Here is a 17,294-nt window from a genome sequence, read left to right on the forward strand (position 1 = left end):
TGTAGAGAGTGGACTGTTTCCAGTAGACTCTGTATGTAAATTTCAATAGTCAAATATAAGTTCCATATAAGAGTTTTTGGAAGTAAACTAGTTCTCACAAAGAATTATTAAAATATTTAGGAAAAAAACATATCAAGAGTCCATTCTGGAAAAGCAAAAATAAATAACTCAGATTGTCTTAAATTAAAAAGCTCACACACTGCTAAAGAAAAATATTAACATAGAGAAGAAACAACCTATGGACTAGGAAAATATTTGCACGCTTCATATCCAATACAGAGGTAATAGTCAAAATTTATAAATAATTCTTATAATACAAAAGCAGGAAAAAATCAATTAGAAATGAGCAGACATATCTTCAAAGCAGACATATATAAAAGTGGTCACCATCATCAACATCACATTCCTCATCAGAAGAATACAAAATCAAACTGCTATGATCCACCAGTTTGCACTTGTTAGGAAGGCTACAGTCAAGTGTTAGCAAGAAGAAAAGGAAGAGCTAACAAACAGTGGGAATAGGTGGAGATGCTCTTGGTACAGCCATCATGTAAATTAGTAGATGATCCCTAAAGAAATTAAAAATGGGACTGTGATATGACCCAGCAATGCCTCTTATGTATGTAGGGTGACCAATGTGTAGTGTGCTCTGCACTCCTGGGCTCCTTACAGTGTTGTTCTTAATAGCCAAGATGGAGGAAAAATCTGTATCCACCAACAGACAAATATAACTGTGATCTACAGAAACATTTAAAGAACAGACTCTGTCATTTACTATGGCATGAATGGACCTGAATGACATTCTGACAAATGAAGCATACAAAACCAGAGAGAAAATACCCCACACTCTCACTTATTCATGGAATCTGAGGAATGACGGTCACATGTGTACCCAGAAGTTAACACTTACCACTAGGAGTGGAGTTAGGGATGAGGTAGGAGGGGCAGGGAAACAGGTTCAGACACAATGGTGCAGATGTAGGATGAACCAGTATCAAGAGCTAATGTACAACATGTTAACTGTTGTTAATAAATCATACTATGCATAAGAATTGTAGATGATAAATATGCTAGATTTGTTTCATTGAAGCAACCATCTTACTATAATATCACATATCATCATGTTGCAAACCTCGAATATAAATAATAAAATTTATTGTAAAAGAAGAATCAAATACCTTTAAGAGGAACATCTTTTTTTCAGGACAGGCATAATGGTGTGTTATCTGCAATTTGAGAACTCTGTCCATAGAGGCAAGAAGATCAGGAGCTCAAGATGCTCTCAACAACATAGTCACAAGAAGCCGACCTGGTCTACATGGAACTGGAATTGTGTCTCAACAAACAAACAAACAAACAAACAAACAAACAAAACCCAATCAAAACCCAACAACAAGAAACATTAGCAACATCTCATAAATACTGGAGGTCAAAGGAAAAGTTAGAAAACTATTGTTGGTGCAGAAAAGCAAACATGTCACTCGGGTCTACAGCTCCAGGAGAATTTTAAGTCATATATCTTAGAAAAACTATCCCACATGCTGACTTAACCAGAATCATCAAAAAAAAAAAAAAAAAAAAAAAGAAGAAGAAGAAGAAGAAGCCAAGTGCAAATTGCTCTATTTAATTATCTCAAGAAGAAAAATTTCAGCTTGGTAGCTGTACTACATGTTATGTAAGAGGCCATGAGTGTCAGAGAGAGAAAGGGTGAAAGAGTTTGTAATTAAAATAAACCTTCTCAGAGCCCTGGATCACGCATGTCAGGGACGTGGCCAGAGGCAGCAAGGCTACTTATTGACTTTTGCCAGGGTTTTGTTTGAAGGTTGTTTTTTTTTTTTTTTTTTTTCCCGAGACAGAGTTTCTCTGTATAGCCCTGGCTGTCCTGGAACTCACTTGGTAGACCAGGCTGGCCTTGAACTCAGAAATTCGCCTGCCTCTCCTCCCAAGTGCTAGGATTAAAGACGTGCGCCACCACTGCCCGGCTGAAGGTTGTTTTTCTATCATAGCCCTTACTTAAATATCAGAGTTGAAGCACGTGAGGACACAACGGTTCACTGATCTCCATACGCTTCCGTTAGGAGCAGAAGAAGAAGTGCCGTGGTGGCCCCCAAAATTGGATGCGGATTTTCAGATCCCGTTCCAACTTGGTAGGAAGGTTCTGTGCCAACACAGACAGAAGGCCTGGGTCATTCCAGAGCACCGGGACATGGTCACACAAACAGTCACTCAACCCCTCTTACCCTTCTGCATCTAGCTGGCCTTAAAATGGCTGTCTACCTGATTCAACATAGCAACGTAATTCCCAGGAGATCTCTACCTAGCTGATCCACGGTGGATTCTAAGTTCCCCAGAAGAACCTGTTCATTCTCTTGTTCATCCACTCTCTACCAAGATAGCATGTTTGATTCACTCAATTCAACGAGTCTTTTTCTCAATCTCCCATCTGCAATCAGGAGAGTATGGTAGTACCAAGCATCAAGGCAAATAGAGCATCACTGTTGGGTATGTGCCCAACACAATTCCCCTTTCCACACTGAACAGCTAAGTACTCACTTCATAAGCCACAATGACCTATAGTTACGTGCCCAGTGGCTCTGGTATCATAAGCTCTTTACTTCCTGTCTGAATGAGGCAGAATCATCTGGAGCAAGTATCTGAAGTGAACTACACAGTGGACGCTGTAGAAGGCACAGCAGAGAGCTAGGCTTAACCATGACCTATAACAATGCTTGCAACCATCGTTCCTTTTCCGTACTTTGAAAAGACAGTCTCTGCTTGTATCTTCTATTATCAAACATACTCCCTTCTCATCCACCAAATCTGCCTATGGAGGCTTAATCAAGCCAGGCTTGTGGGCTATGAGGGTAAAGGAATACTACTTTGAGAGGGATTGAAGGAATTCACATTTTCTTGTCATTTTAAAAGGCCTCCTTATTACCCACCTCTCGTCCAGTTCCGGGTGAGGTTCAGAAAATGGAATTTGGAACTTTCTTTTTTTTTTTATCTTTTTTTAAAATATTTTTTATTACATCTTTTACATCTATTACAATGCTATCCCAAAAGTTCCCCATACCCTCCCCCCCACTGCCCTACCCACACATTCCCATTTTTTTGGCCCTGGTGTTCCCCTGTACTGGGGCATATAAAGTTTGCATGTCCAATGGGCCTCTCTTTCCAGTGATGGCCAACTAGGCCATCTTTTGATACATAAGCAGCTAGAGTCAAGAGCTCCGGAGTACTGGTTAGTTCATAATGTTGTTCCACCCATAGGGTTGCGGATCCCTTCAGCTCCTTGGGTACTTTCTCCAGTTCCTCCGTTGGGGGCCGGAATTTGGAACTTTCATGTGAAGACATCAGTGTTCACACAAGGACACACCAACGTTATAACTTCATTCCTTTGAATTAGGAAAGTTCTTCCAACACTAGAAAGTTTGATCAGTTATGCTACCTTGGTTAGATTTTGAGTAAAGTTTATAATGTAAAAAAAATGTTCAATGGAGATAAAAAAAAAAGTCACATTGGCTTAGAATATTTTGCAGGGCATGGCAGGATAGACCTGTAATCCCAGCTACCCAAAAGGCTTGAAAGGTCAAGGAGGACTGAAAGGTCAAGAGTACCCTCACTGGGCACTATGTGCACCCCTTTAATTCCAGAGGTAGGTGGATCTCTGAGTTCAAGGCCAGCCTGGTCTACAGAATGAGTTCCAGGACAGCCAGGAGTTACTTACTGAAGCCCTGTCTTCAAAACAAAAACAAAAGCAGTTCAAGGCCAGTCTATGCAAACTACAAATCCCTTTCTAAAAAGTAAGAGAGGGCCAGGGATATGGGTCTGTGGTAGAGGGCTTCTCAGCATGCATGAAGTCCTAGGTTCAATTTCACTGCTATAAAAAAAAAAAAATTAAAGATATAAGATAGACTTTATTGCACCAAGATCTGTATAACCTGGCTCCCCTTATGAAGGTTCTACCCTAGAATTCCAGATGTCGGCTACTTGTCCCTGGTTACTCAGGCAGAAGATGTAAACAAGCCGCTCAAGTGGGCTTCATGATTGCCCTTTGCAAACTGAGCTTTATGTGAGATCTCCGTAATCGTTTCCCAAACACTAGCATGCCCGTTCCTATAGACATAGCCCGTATTTGTGTTAAAAAACAAAACCTCTCCAAAGTGGTACCATCTGACTGATGGATGGGTTATGAATGCTTGCTCCTGGAGCACATCCAGGCTCCAGGCTCCTGCAAGCATGCAATTACACCAGGCCCATTACATCAAAGCCATTCTCTGTGTTGACTCCAGTTTTAGACTGGGTATGTTGTTTTATCTCCTCCTACATCAAAATACAAATAGTTGAGAAGAATTGGATGCAAAAGGCAGTGCATTAATCTTTCTTTAACTTTCTCGCTTAGAAATATTATGCCCACCTAGTAGGAAGGATTCGTCTGTTCCCAAGAAGGGGAGCAGATTCATCGCATCCATAAGCATTTGTACTACTGGCGACAGCTAATAAGGAATTTCTGAGCCCTGTGTGCACACCATCCCTGTTAGTCTTCACCAGTCTATGATGTTGGATATTAGATCCTGGTGAGAGAACTTCAAACATTTTTGGATCATCCAAGAGCCAGGCTCTGGGAATCTGTTCACAAAACCCTAGACTTCATGATTTCCAGTGGAGTCCGGCTTCTACTTCTTAAAGATACCAAAGTCTCACAAAGTCTGATGGGAAAAGTGCCGTTATAATACAGTAAGTTATTAAAGGGAACAGAGGTACATGGAGGAGGCCCTGACCTAGGTAAGGATGGAAGAAAAGGCCAAAGGAAAATATGTTAATGTCTGCTATTGAGAGTTGTCAAGAGGAATATGGAACCTGCACCTCCTATAGCCAGGCGGGACTTCCAGTGGACAGAGTGGGAAATCAACCTATCCATAAAACCTTCTACCCAAAATTTGCCCTGCTTACAACATGCAGGGATAAAGATGGAGCACAGGTGGTGGGAACAGCCAACCAATGACTGGCCTAACTTGGACCCACCCCATGGAAGAAAGCTAACCCCTGACACTGTTAATGATTCTCTGCTACGCTTGCAGGCAGGATCCTAGCATAACTGTCTCCCAGAGGCTTCATTCAGTAACAGGTGGAAACAGAGGCAGAGATCCACAGCCAAATGTCAGGCAGAGCTCGGGAGTCTGTAGAAGAGTGAGGAATAGAATTGAATGAGCTGGAAAGATCAAGGCCACCACAAGAAGACCTACAGAGACAACTAACCTGGGCCCATTGAGGCCACACAGAGATCAAAATGCCAACTAAAGAGCATGCATGGACTGACCCCTACACATATATAGCAGATGTGCAATGTGGTCTTCGTGTGGGTCCCCTAACAATCAGAGCAGGGGCTATCCCTGACTCTGTTGTGTGCCTTTGGATCCTTTGCCTGTAGCTGAACTAACTGCTTGGACCTCAGTGGGAGAGGATGCACTTAGTCCTGCTTCAACTTGATGTCCCAGGGCAGGCTGGTACCCAAGGTGGGGGGGGGGTCCCCTTCTCCTCAGAATGGGTAAATGGGAGAGGGATGTGTGAGGGTGGGGCTGGGAGGAGAGGATGGACAAGGCGCCATGACCACAATGTAAAGTGAATGAATGAATGAATGAATGGGGGGAAAGAGTTGGAAAGGCAAGAACTAAGAAGCCAACACAGCTCTACATTGCTTGCTAAGCAAGGAACTAAATTCATCCACACACATCCACAAATTCACACACATCTACACACACACACACACACATACACACACACACATATCTACACACATCCACATAAATCTACACAAACACACATTCACACACACAAACACACATCTATACACATCCACACACACACACATATACACACATCCACATAAATCCACATAAACACATACCCACTTTACAAACGCCACACTTGCACCCAAAGAGCTGTTGAGCAAAGAAGAATTGGTACTGTAAACACAGTAAAAGTTCTCACAGGAGGAGGAGCAAGATGCTACTGGATATGGAGGTGTCAGGTGATTCCCCTGAAGGACTGAATCAAGAGCTACTGTCTACAGCTGAAAGAAGTAATGGAAGATTAGACTGGTGAGGGCAGAGCAGACTAGGCTTTATCTTAAAGACAATGCAAAGCCATTAAGGTCGATGGTGGCTATGAGTATGTGGGAAGAAAAGAATACCCAGAGATTTTGAGAAATTTAATTATGAGAAAATAAGTAACTTCACATGAAGACACTTTAAAGTGACTGATGTCCAGTCTGAGCAACTTCATGCCCTCAGACTCTTTCTCACTAAGAGATTCATTGAAGGACCAGACCAAAGCTTGTGTACCCACACTAGGGTTTCCAGGAATCCTGCTCTTTTGTAGTGGCTATTGTAGAACTGGAATCTGTATTCTCTCTCTCTCTCTCTCTCTCTCTCTCTCTCTCTCTCTCTCTCTCTCTCTGTGTATGTGTGTGTGTGTGTGTGTGTGTGTGTGTGTACAGGTGCACACATACTTATAGGGGCCAGAGGTAGAGTATATTTCTGTGTAGCTTTCTCCCTCCCTCCCTTCTGATCTCTCACTGAAATTTAAGCTCACTTACTCAGCAAAACTCCCTAGCCAGGACTCTCCAGGAATCTTTCTGCTTCCACCTCCCCAGTGCCAGGATCATAGGGTCACACACTTATATGAGTGTTGGTTGGGGATTTGAACTCAGGTCTTCATGGTTGCATGGCCAGAATGTCATTGACTGAGCCATCTCCCCATCTGAGGAAATCTGCTTTTCTGACCCATTTCCACATCTGGGGTGGTACAAGTGAAATTCCCTTGCAAGTGGAGGCCTCGGGTGCAGCTGTCCTGCTAACAAATCCCCACTGCTTGCCTGAGTACCGGCAGTGTTAACTGGATGTCAGCATCTGGGGACAGATAAGTAGACTGAAGTTCCGAAGAAAAAGACACTATTAGTCCAAAGCTACCCAGGTATACAGTTCTAGGCTGGAAGACAAGGGTCTGTTCCCTGGAAGGGAAATTGTCAAGGCTTCCTAACTATGCTCTTCCTAGCTATCCTCTAACTAGGTTCCTACTCCCAGAAAAAGGAGATAAAAAACAGACTGAGAAAGGGAAGGCACTGGGAAGAAACAATCTTGACACAGAGACAACTTCTCTTGGGTGATATAGGTCTGCACCATCATTCCTCAGGGTTTAAACATCCTTCCAGTAATTGATAGACACCATTGTACGTGGAGGTGGCTTCACCAAGACATAGAGTTTTGACCATAGTCAACCCACGTCCTCTCATCCATAATCGCTCTCTCTCTCTCTCTCTCTCTCTCTCTCTCTCTCTCTCTCGATCCCTTCCCACCCTGTCTCTATTCTCTTTCCGTGTCACATGTGTATCATGACTTATGTATTTATATAACACCTGAGCTCTGTAAATGACAAAAGATGTGCTCTTTGTCTTTCTGAACATGGCTTAGCTTACCTAACAGGACCTGTTCCATCCATTTCCGTATAGATGGCGAGTATCGTTCTTCTTTCATAGCTGAGTTGTACATATATACCACAGGTTTGTTTTTTTTTTTTCATATAGGTTAACTTGCCCAGTGTTAACAGGGCCACAGGGAACATGGATGTGTTGATATCGCTAACATTCTGACCTAGATTTCCTTGGGTGTATTCCCGGGAGTGGTTGTCTACCTCACTATTAAAAAGCCCCATAAAAGTCAATGTTTCAGCAAGAGGAAATACATTTTTTTCAGTTCCAACTAAACCCAATCCCTCTCCTCTACTTTTTTTTCATTATGTTTTCTACATCTGGTTAGAGCTTTTATTAAGATATCTACATTTTACTTGGATTAAAAAAAAAACTGTAAGAAAGAAGCTATAGCGGAAGATGTAAATTCTAATGTGACTTTAGTTCTGTTGGATAAAGATTATTATACTTATATATTCTGTGTGTTTGTTGTGAAAGGGTTGTGCCATGGTGCATGTGTGGAAGCCAGGGGACAACTTTTGGGAGTTAGTTCTTTCCTTCCACCATGCAAGACCTGGGAATCAAATTCTGGTTCTCAGAATTGGCAAAATTGTTAGAGATAGCTACACATCCATGTTCTCTGCAGCCCTGTTAACAGTTGACAAGCTATGGAATTAGCCTAGATGAGAAATGTAGCATATATGCACAGCTTAGCTATGAAGAATGATGTTTGCCATCTACAGGAAAATGAATGGAGCTGGTCCTGCTAGGTGAACTGGGCTCTGTACAGGAAGACGAATGCCATATTTTCTCTCATTTGCACATCCTAGATTTTGTGTACATAAATAAAATTATTATCAGTATCTGTCACATGGTTTTGATAGTTGCCCTTAAAACTAAGAATTGCTTTAAGAGGCACTGAAAAGTGCTCTGATCTCTCTGTTTGCTTTCAGGTCTTCTAACTACAGTATCTAATGCCTCTCTATGCTCTATCCACGGATAGGATAAATCAAATTATGTATAGTTCCTTCTATGTTTATATTTCTTGGTAGGTATTATTTGTTATCACTGAAGATGTCCTTGAACTTGATCACAGTGTTTGCAATTGTATTCATTGGGATATTGACTCTTTAACTGTACTTTTAAACTTTCCCCTTCATCTTTATTTTAGAAGTTAGCTTTTAATCCTATTAGATAATGTTTAGACAAGAAATAGCAATGCATATAATCATATTTCAAAGAACTGCGGACATAGTGCCAGTCCCTTAACTGTAAAACACAATTAAATGGGTTAAAGTAATTCTGCATGTTGAAGATAATTTAATTTTCCAACAGTCAGTTCTCAAACAAATGACAAATTATTCAATTTCAACAGGCCAAAAAAAATCTATTCCTGAAAATGCCATAAAATTCAAGTCTGGTGTCATTAAATTTTTAAAAAGTGAGGCCAGGGTTAAGGCTACGATTTCACAACCTCATTCCATTAAACAATAGGGCATGGCAAACACTGCAGCAGAATAAGCAGCTCTATAAAACTTAATTCACAAGGTAAAGTAGGATATCAAAGGGTCAGAAGGCAGAAGAGAGGCAGGGGAGGAGAGACAGAGGTCCTCTTTCTTTGGCTGCATCTGCGGGTGAACAGTAGACCCCATCAGTCCATAAGGCTCTGCACAGAGAGGTCCCGTGCACAAAGGTCCTGTGCCAAATGTCTTAGGTCAATCTGGAGAGGGGGAATGACAGTTTTGAGAACAGGTGTCTCAGTGCCTTTTCTTGATGCTGTGACAAAACACCAGACAGGCAGGCGCTGCAGGGAGAGAGGGGTTTGGGGGCAAGCCCAGCGTCAGGAACTAAAGGCCACATCACCCCTGCAGTCAGGAAGCAGGGAGAGATGAACGCTGATGCTCACCTGCTCTCTCCTCCTCTCTTCTCTCTTCCCCTCTCCTTCTTCCTCTGCCCTCCTCTATCCAGGACTACAGCTGAGGTAGTACCACCTTGAAACAGGATACCTTCTCTCCTCTGTTAAACTTCTCTAGAAATGATACACCAAGAAGATTGTTTCTTACGTGATTCGAAATCAAGCCTAGTTACCGATGAAGGTAACTATCATGGTGCAAGTGGAGAAACTATCGCTTGTCCCAGATTACCATTTCTTTTAGCTGGTCCTTTTCATCAAATTCTCACAAGCCCAGAGGGTAGCCGTCATTCTAATGACTTCTCAAGGACTGGTAGTCTTTGGTGACACAATTCATCAATTAACCAGAGGTGACTGTACAAATGCAATATCTACAATTAGCCAGAATGACATCTGATTTTTTTTTCCTTCCTGTACTCAAGATAGAAGGATGGGTGTCAGACACCCATTTTCTATTAGTGAGTTCCTCACATGTGAGAATGGATTGCATCCTTCGACGCTGATGGTGGGAGGCAGGTCTTGCAGGGGACTTATCAACTATGGAAGCTCCAGAAGGAGTGGCCACAGTGTGGAAAGGAGCATGCAGGCAAGAGGGGAGATGTGAGAAATCAACAGAGGAACGAGAAAGGAGAGAAAAGCACTTAAAATACCATGTGCAACTTTATGAGGTCCCATTTATCAATTCTCGATCTTACAGCACAAGCCATTGCTGTTCAATTCAGGAATTTTCCCCCTGTGCCCATATCTTCGAGGCTTTTCCCTACTTTCTCCTCTATAAGTTTCACTGTCTCTGGTTTTATGTGGAACTTCTTAATCCACTTAGATTTGACCTTAGTACAAGGAGATAGGAATGGATCAATTCGCATTCTTCTACATGATAACCACCAGTTGTGCCAGCACCATTTGTTGAAAATGCTGTCTTTTTTCCACTGGATGGTTTTAGCTCCCTTGTCAAAGATCAAGTGACCATAGGTGTGTGGGTTCATCTCTGGGTCTTCAATTCTATTCCATTGGTCTACTTGTCTGTCGCTATACCAGTACCAGCTGTGACAAAAGGATGGACTATCTAGAGACTGCCATACCCAGGGATCCATCCCATAATCAGCTTCCAAACGCTGACACCATTGCATACACTAGCAAGATTTTGCTAAAAGGACCCAGATATAGCTGTCTCTTGTGAGACTATACCGGGGCCTAGCAATCACATAAGTGGATGCTCACAGTCAGCTATTGGATGGATCACAGGGCCCCCAATGGAGGAGCTAGAGAAAGTACCCAAGGAGCTAAAGGGATCTGCAACCCTATAGTTGGAACAACATGATGAACTAACCAGTACCCCGGAGCTCTTGTCTCTAGCTGCATATGTATCAAAAGATGGTCTAGTCGGCCATCACTGGAAAGAGAGGCCCATTGGACTTGCAAACTTTATATGCCCCAATACAGGGGAACTCCAGGGCCAAAAAGTGGGAGTGGGTGGGTAGGGGAGTGTGTGTGTGTGTGTGGGGGGGGATGGGGGACTTTTGGGATAGCATTGGAAATGTAAATGAGGAAAATACCTAATAAAAATATTAAAAAAAGAAAAAAATACCATGTGCATCTCATTATCCTTTCTTCCATCCCACCCCACCCTTACAATCTATTCTTCTCTCTCAAGATCCCCCTTCTAGTTTCATATCCTAAATACACACACATATGCATACACGCACACATGCACACACACATGCACATATACATGCACACACATACATTTTAATCTAGGTTCTGCATATGAAAGAAAACATGCAGTATTTGTCTTTCTGGGTCCTCTTTATTTTGCCCAATGGCTTCCAATTCCATCTATGACATTTCTAACTCCTGCAAATGTCAAGATTTTATTTTTCCTTATGGTTGTATAAAATTCGATCATGGGGCTAGAGAGATGGCTCAGTGGTTAAGAACACTGACGGTTCTTCCAGAGGTCCTGAGGTTCAATTCCCAGCAACCACTTGGTGGCTCACAACCATCTGTAGTGGGATCTGACGCCCTCTTCTGGTGTGTCTGAAGATAGCTACAGTTGTACTCATACATAAAATAAATAAATAAATCTTTAAAAATTCATATATATATATATATATATATATATATATATATATATAATCCTACTTTCTTTATCCAGTCATCTGTTGACAGATATGTAGGATAGTTGCATTTTCTCTGTATTATTATTGTGAACAGCTTAACAGTAACCATAGATGCACACTATGTTTATGATGAGAGTCCTTGAGGTGTTTATAGTTAGTCTTATGTCAACTTGACACAAGCATGAGTTACCTGAAAGGAAGGAGTCTCAACTGAGAAAATGTCTCCATAAGATTCAATATGAAGGCATTTTCTTATTTAGTGATTGATGTGGGAGGGCCCAGCACACTGTGGGTAGAACCATCCCTGGACTGGTGGTCCTGAGTTCTGTGAGTGAGCAGGCTGAGCAAGCCATGAATGGCAAGCATTCCATGGCCTCTGTACCAGCTCCTGCCTCCAGGTTCCAGCCTCTCTTGAGTTCCTGTCCTGACTTCCTTCCATGACCAACAGTGATGTGAAGGTGTAAGCCAAATAAAGCCTTTCTTCCCCAACTTGCATTTTGGTCATGGTGTTTCATCACAGCAATAGAAACCCTGACAAAGACAGTGTATGCAACCAGGTGGTGTACAGCTGGATCTTACCACAGTTCTGTTTCGAAGGCCTCTTTTGAGAAACCTTCATTTCTTCATAATATTGATTTCAGTATTACCTTTAACAATTCACATTCCTACCAACAGTTTATAAAGGGTTCCTCTTTCTCTACATCCTCACCAACTTACCCTAGTGATAGCCCTTCAGGCTGGTGGGAGATGGAATTCAGTTTCCTTTTGGAAAGCAGTTTCCTTTTGCAGTTCCCTTAGGCCTTAGGATACTGAACTCTTCTCACGTATTTTTTTGGCCACCAGTGCTCCTATTTCCCCTTCCATTCATACTTGCTATCTACACATTTGACAGTGGTCAATCTTCGAAATTCATGAAGGACTGCAAAGCTAAACAACACACAAGTCAATAAAATGGGTTAATAGGCAAATGACATAACGGTACCACCACCCTCAGTCCCACCTCTGTCTATGTGGAGTAGGTGGGGACCCTATTCTGGTTTCACATTATCTCCACAATAACACTGTTCCTATTTTACACAGGGACGGGAAGAGCAAGTGGTTAAGAACAGTCCCCTCACACCCACCAAAGTCGGGGATCAGATATTTCACTGATCTGTCACATTCCCGCTCTTAGGGAAGCATTCAGATAAACGGTCTAAGTGGCAGTCAGAAGCACAGTAAAAGTCTGTCTACTTTAGCTCAGCTCCCACTTTCCTGTGCACAGGCTTCCTGCTCCTTGCATAAGACAGAGAGCTGACAGCTCACATAGCCATGCCGGCCAGAACCAGGCAGCTTGGGCTACCGACTCTCCTTTATGCTCTAACTTCTCATTTGCTCTGTGGAATGGGGAGTTTGGCTCACTGACCGCGTTTATTTCCGTTCAAAGCACTGGAAATAAAAGGTTTGTGCAGATGTTTCCAGAGCAGCCTATAGACTCTTCACCAGCGTCTGTGGTCAGTGCAGCCACCAGAGTGCGGAGCAGTGACTCACCCTAACTAAACTGGAGGTTGCCGCTTCTTAAAATATTGTTTTGGTCTTACTCTCAGGAAAGTTGCTGTGTGCCTCACAAACACTGCTAGGCAGGCAGGCGGGGGTGGGATTATGTGAACTCTTCTGTGTGGCCAAAGTTTGTTTTAACTAGTTTTGTTTAGCTCATTATTTTTAAGCCTACCTTTGACCTCAGGGGCGTTTCTAAGCTACAATGTATCTGGTCAGATCTTTGCATTTTATAAAGGATAAAGCCGAGTCTAGGAGTGATTAAGCGACTTGACCCCCATCAGTGTGTTTACAACCAATGCCAGCTCTCTGAGTTACAACCCACAGCACCTTCAGTCAACTCCATGCCAAATCTTAGATTTAAATCTTGAATTTCTTTTGCTGTTCCTTGCGTTTTATCTTCTCATCTCTCTTTTTATATGTTGATATGGTGCCACAGCCATCTAAGGTAGAATGTACTAGTCGCCCGTTAACCTCTGCTTTCTACCCATTACTCCCCAAATAGTTATATAACTCTACTGTTTCCTCCTGATACAGCAGAAACATTCAACACAAGTGAATGCAAGACAAACGGAGATGAGTAACTTTGGCCTCACAGATGAAAGAAACCTTATAAGATACGGAAGCATGTGTAAGAGTGGTGAGTGTGTCCATTTGATTAAAAAGAGGGGCATGGGGAGCTAGTTTCATGGGAGCAATCATGTGTTTTTCTAAATAGGGAAGATTCAAGAGAGATGTAGGAAATCAAATATGAATGTTGGGAGAACATTTGTGAATTCTATTACAAAGGGAGATGCATCGCAATTAAACTATTAAGCTTATATTGTCCAATATAGCAGCTGCAGGCCGCATGAACTGTTTCCATTCTAATCATTACAATGAAACAATGTAGCAGTGTGTATCATACAAGTCCCATGTAGAGTGCTGCTGCTACACCAGACTGCACAGATATAGAGGAGATTCAGCCTTGAAAGAAGTCAGCTAGGAGAGGCACTGGAGAAGAGCATAAGGTAACGGCCGCCTCCCCAAAGCACATGTTGGGATCCTATCCCCCAATGTGAGAGAGTTAAGCGGTGTGACCTTTGGGTGATGGTCTAACCCCCCAATGTGAGAGAGTTAAGAGGTGCGACCTTCGGGTGATGGTTAAGTGAGAAGCTGGGAGTCCTCACGAACAGGATCAGTTCCATCATAAAAGAATTTCCAGCGAGCACCCTTCCTTCCTCTCTTTTCTATGAGTTTTGACAGAGGGAGAAAAACTTGGAAACTGGCCCCTTACCAGACACTGAATCTGCCTGGCACCTTGATCTTGGACCTCCAAGCCTCAGTACTATGAATACTGAATAGTATGGCTTAGGCTACTAAACTGATGTCTTTGTTATATATACTAAGCATTACAGACTTGGACAGCAATGTTTAGCAAGAAAAGTTTGTACTTGGCAAAGGGAAGCAAGAGATGTGCTGCTGTACTGGATTGATTCCTGGGAAGATTCTGAACTGGGTTAGTTGTTGGAATCAAGGCCTTGGCTATCTATCTGCTATAAGCCTTTGTGCAATCTGTAGATCACATTGGCCTTGAACTCACCTGCCTCTGTTTCCCATGTATTGGAATTTAAGGCATGTGCACGACCACCTAGCCTTTGTGCAAATCTTTAAAAGTGATGCCTTTCTGGGCAGGAGCATCCCTGAGACTAGGGCTGGAAAACAATGGAAATAGTCCACAGACTCTTGCCAGGGTCTGGGGTGGAGGGAAAAGGAAAGAAGGCTTGATCAAGTGGAACACCAGGCTCTTTAGGATATGAACTTCTGCATGTAATTCAGTAGAGGTGCATACCTGCCATCATACATGTATCTAAACCCACAGATCACAGTTGAACTCTAATATATACTGTGGCCATTATTTCTAATAACCTAATATTGACATATCAACTGCAATGACTGTATCATACTACTGCAAATTATGAGTGGCTAGAGGACCTAGAGGTGGAAGGGCAGACAAGGATATATGGACCTTTCTGTGCTTTTTCTTATTATTTTGTTGTTGTTAAAGCTAAAACTGCTCTAAGTCATCTATTAATCACACACAGCTTAACCATTTACCATCAAATATTTTCAGACAATCAAAATATCACTTCTTGATAATTGCATCAACGGTAACATGAGGACAAGATGTAGTCATTCGGTTTCAACCTCACCATATGATTCAGATTTGTATAAGTATTTATCATAGAAAACAAAACAGAGTAGTGTACCTTTTCCCAGGTGTCGAGAGCGCCCTGTCACTCAGTCACCTGGTGAGCAGAATTCATGCTTGATTGTTAGTCCCATTTCCTTCTTTCCTTGAGCTCTCTGTGCATTGCACAGACTATACAAGTGTATATAGACCCCACCCCCATATTACTATTGACTTCTCTACCCCAGAGCTGTCATTACAGTGACCGGAGGGCAAAGTAGAACAGTCTCAGTGGAAGACCAAGGAATGACTAGGGAGTATGTCTAACAACACATAACCCACAAAGAATACTGTTGTATGGGATACACAAGGAGGAACCACAGGCAGAACCCAGACATTCAGATGGGGCATGAACGTATAGAAGGAAGCCTGAAGGTGAAGAGAGACACAGAGACCAGCCATACCATACCTAGAAGGTCACATCTTTGAGGCCAAGTTCCCTGAGCTGGAATCTGGAGTTGCTAGGGGTCTGGGTCAGTCTGGTTCTGTACAGCAAAGGGCCAGGATCCTGCAGGACATGCAGATTTGGGGAGAGGGTGAAGGCTGAAGCAAGATCTCAGGGGCAGGCTCTATTTATATGGCACAGTCCAGAGGCTGGAGGGAAAGAGGAGAAGAGGCACACATTCCAGCAATGACTGGAATGTATCAGCTATGCAAAACAAAACTCCTGGGAAAACCAAGCCGAGTCTTGCATTGTGGTTCAAGGAACAAGCCATGGGGATAAAGAGCTTTGCCTTCCAGGCCATCAGCTAGCGCCCAGCCCAGGTTAGGAGTTAGTAATGTGCCTCAGATGTCATTGTGAGAGAACGGCTGGGGCCAGCCTAGCCTTCTAGTAATCCCGAAAAGAATCACCTGCCACAATAGGTAATATTAGCAGCCTGCTTCACAGAGCAAGTGGGAAGTGAGCTCGGAATTGTGATGCCAGCTCAACCACGGCCTTGCAAGGGAGTCAATCCAGACGGGCACCAAAGCAATATGGAAAATTTCTACTACTCTTCTGGCTAGGTCAGGGCTTCCCACGCTTGTTCTGTGACCACCTGCCTGTGAGTCACTTTGGGATCTTGTTACCCATATAGAATGCTGGGGTCCACTTTAGACCAAGTTAGTTTGTGTCTTCAGAATAGGGTCTGGGAGCCTGAGGACCCCAGGAGTCTGAAGACCTTGGAAGTCTGAACACTATGGGAGTCTAAGCACCATAGGGGTCTAAGCACTATGGGAGTCTGAGGATCATGGGAGTTCAAGCACCATGAGAGCAGGGCTGCTGTTTGCATCACCATTTCTGTGCTGGGGGAAGAGCATCAGTATCATGTATAGAACTTGATCAAGCACACTTATCTTACTGTGTCCTATTGTAACTGGCCTGGCAGGAATGAAGAAGATATTCTAAAGAGACACTCCTGCCTTTCACTTTGGTTATCAGACAACTGAAACAATGGACCCCAAGAAACTGGAATCTCCCCCCTGTGCCTCCCAGGAATCTCTTGTATAGAGAACAGAAGTCTAAAGCCTGGAGCCAGAGGGAAAACTTCTCAGAAAGAGATTTACAAATTGTTCGAACACCTAACACAGGAAACAATGGTTCAGTGGTGGGTAGGACTGCATCTTGGCTGGGTCCACTTAGCTATAGTAACCCTGGCACTGAGTTTTGAATTTAGTATTTAGGGTGAGGTCTGGGACCCACATTTCTGATGGATTCCCCGGTCTTATTGTTGACCCAGGAACCACACTTTGGGAAACACTTCATTTAGAATGTTTCTCTTTACCCAATAATGTCTTAAATGCTAAACTCCTACTTCTTGCTCACACGCATCATTGAGTTTGGTCCCACCCACCCTGTTCCTCAGATGACTAACAGTCATGACCTCTCTTTTACCTTGTTAGATAACCTGTCATTTTAAATGGACAATACCCGAGGGGATTTCGCTTTGTCAGGGCAGTGCTAATCACTTATATTGTTCTGGTTCCAAATGTTTACATTATATCAGCCCTGTCCTCCTATTTGGCAGTGACAGCCACCCATGGTGTGAC

At 42.9% G+C, this 17,294-nt stretch overlaps 1 protein-coding gene across 1 annotated transcript in view; it reads right to left on the reverse strand.

Annotated features, from left to right (window-relative positions):
• Lifr (LIF receptor subunit alpha) overlaps positions 1-15,700 on the reverse strand; it is a 110,655-nt gene extending 94,955 nt beyond the window's left edge. Inside the window, exon 1 of the mRNA XM_085831462.1 lies at positions 15,676-15,700. The gene's annotated coding sequence lies outside the window, so the exon portion shown is untranslated. The remainder of the gene's footprint in view (positions 1-15,675) is intronic.
• Between the last annotated feature and the right edge of the window lie 1,594 nt (positions 15,701-17,294).

Source organism: Mus caroli, unplaced genomic scaffold, assembly GCF_978045245.1.
Source record: "Mus caroli unplaced genomic scaffold, Mus_caroli_1 scaffold_16, whole genome shotgun sequence".
Classification (NCBI taxonomy): Eukaryota; Metazoa; Chordata; class Mammalia; order Rodentia; family Muridae; genus Mus; species Mus caroli.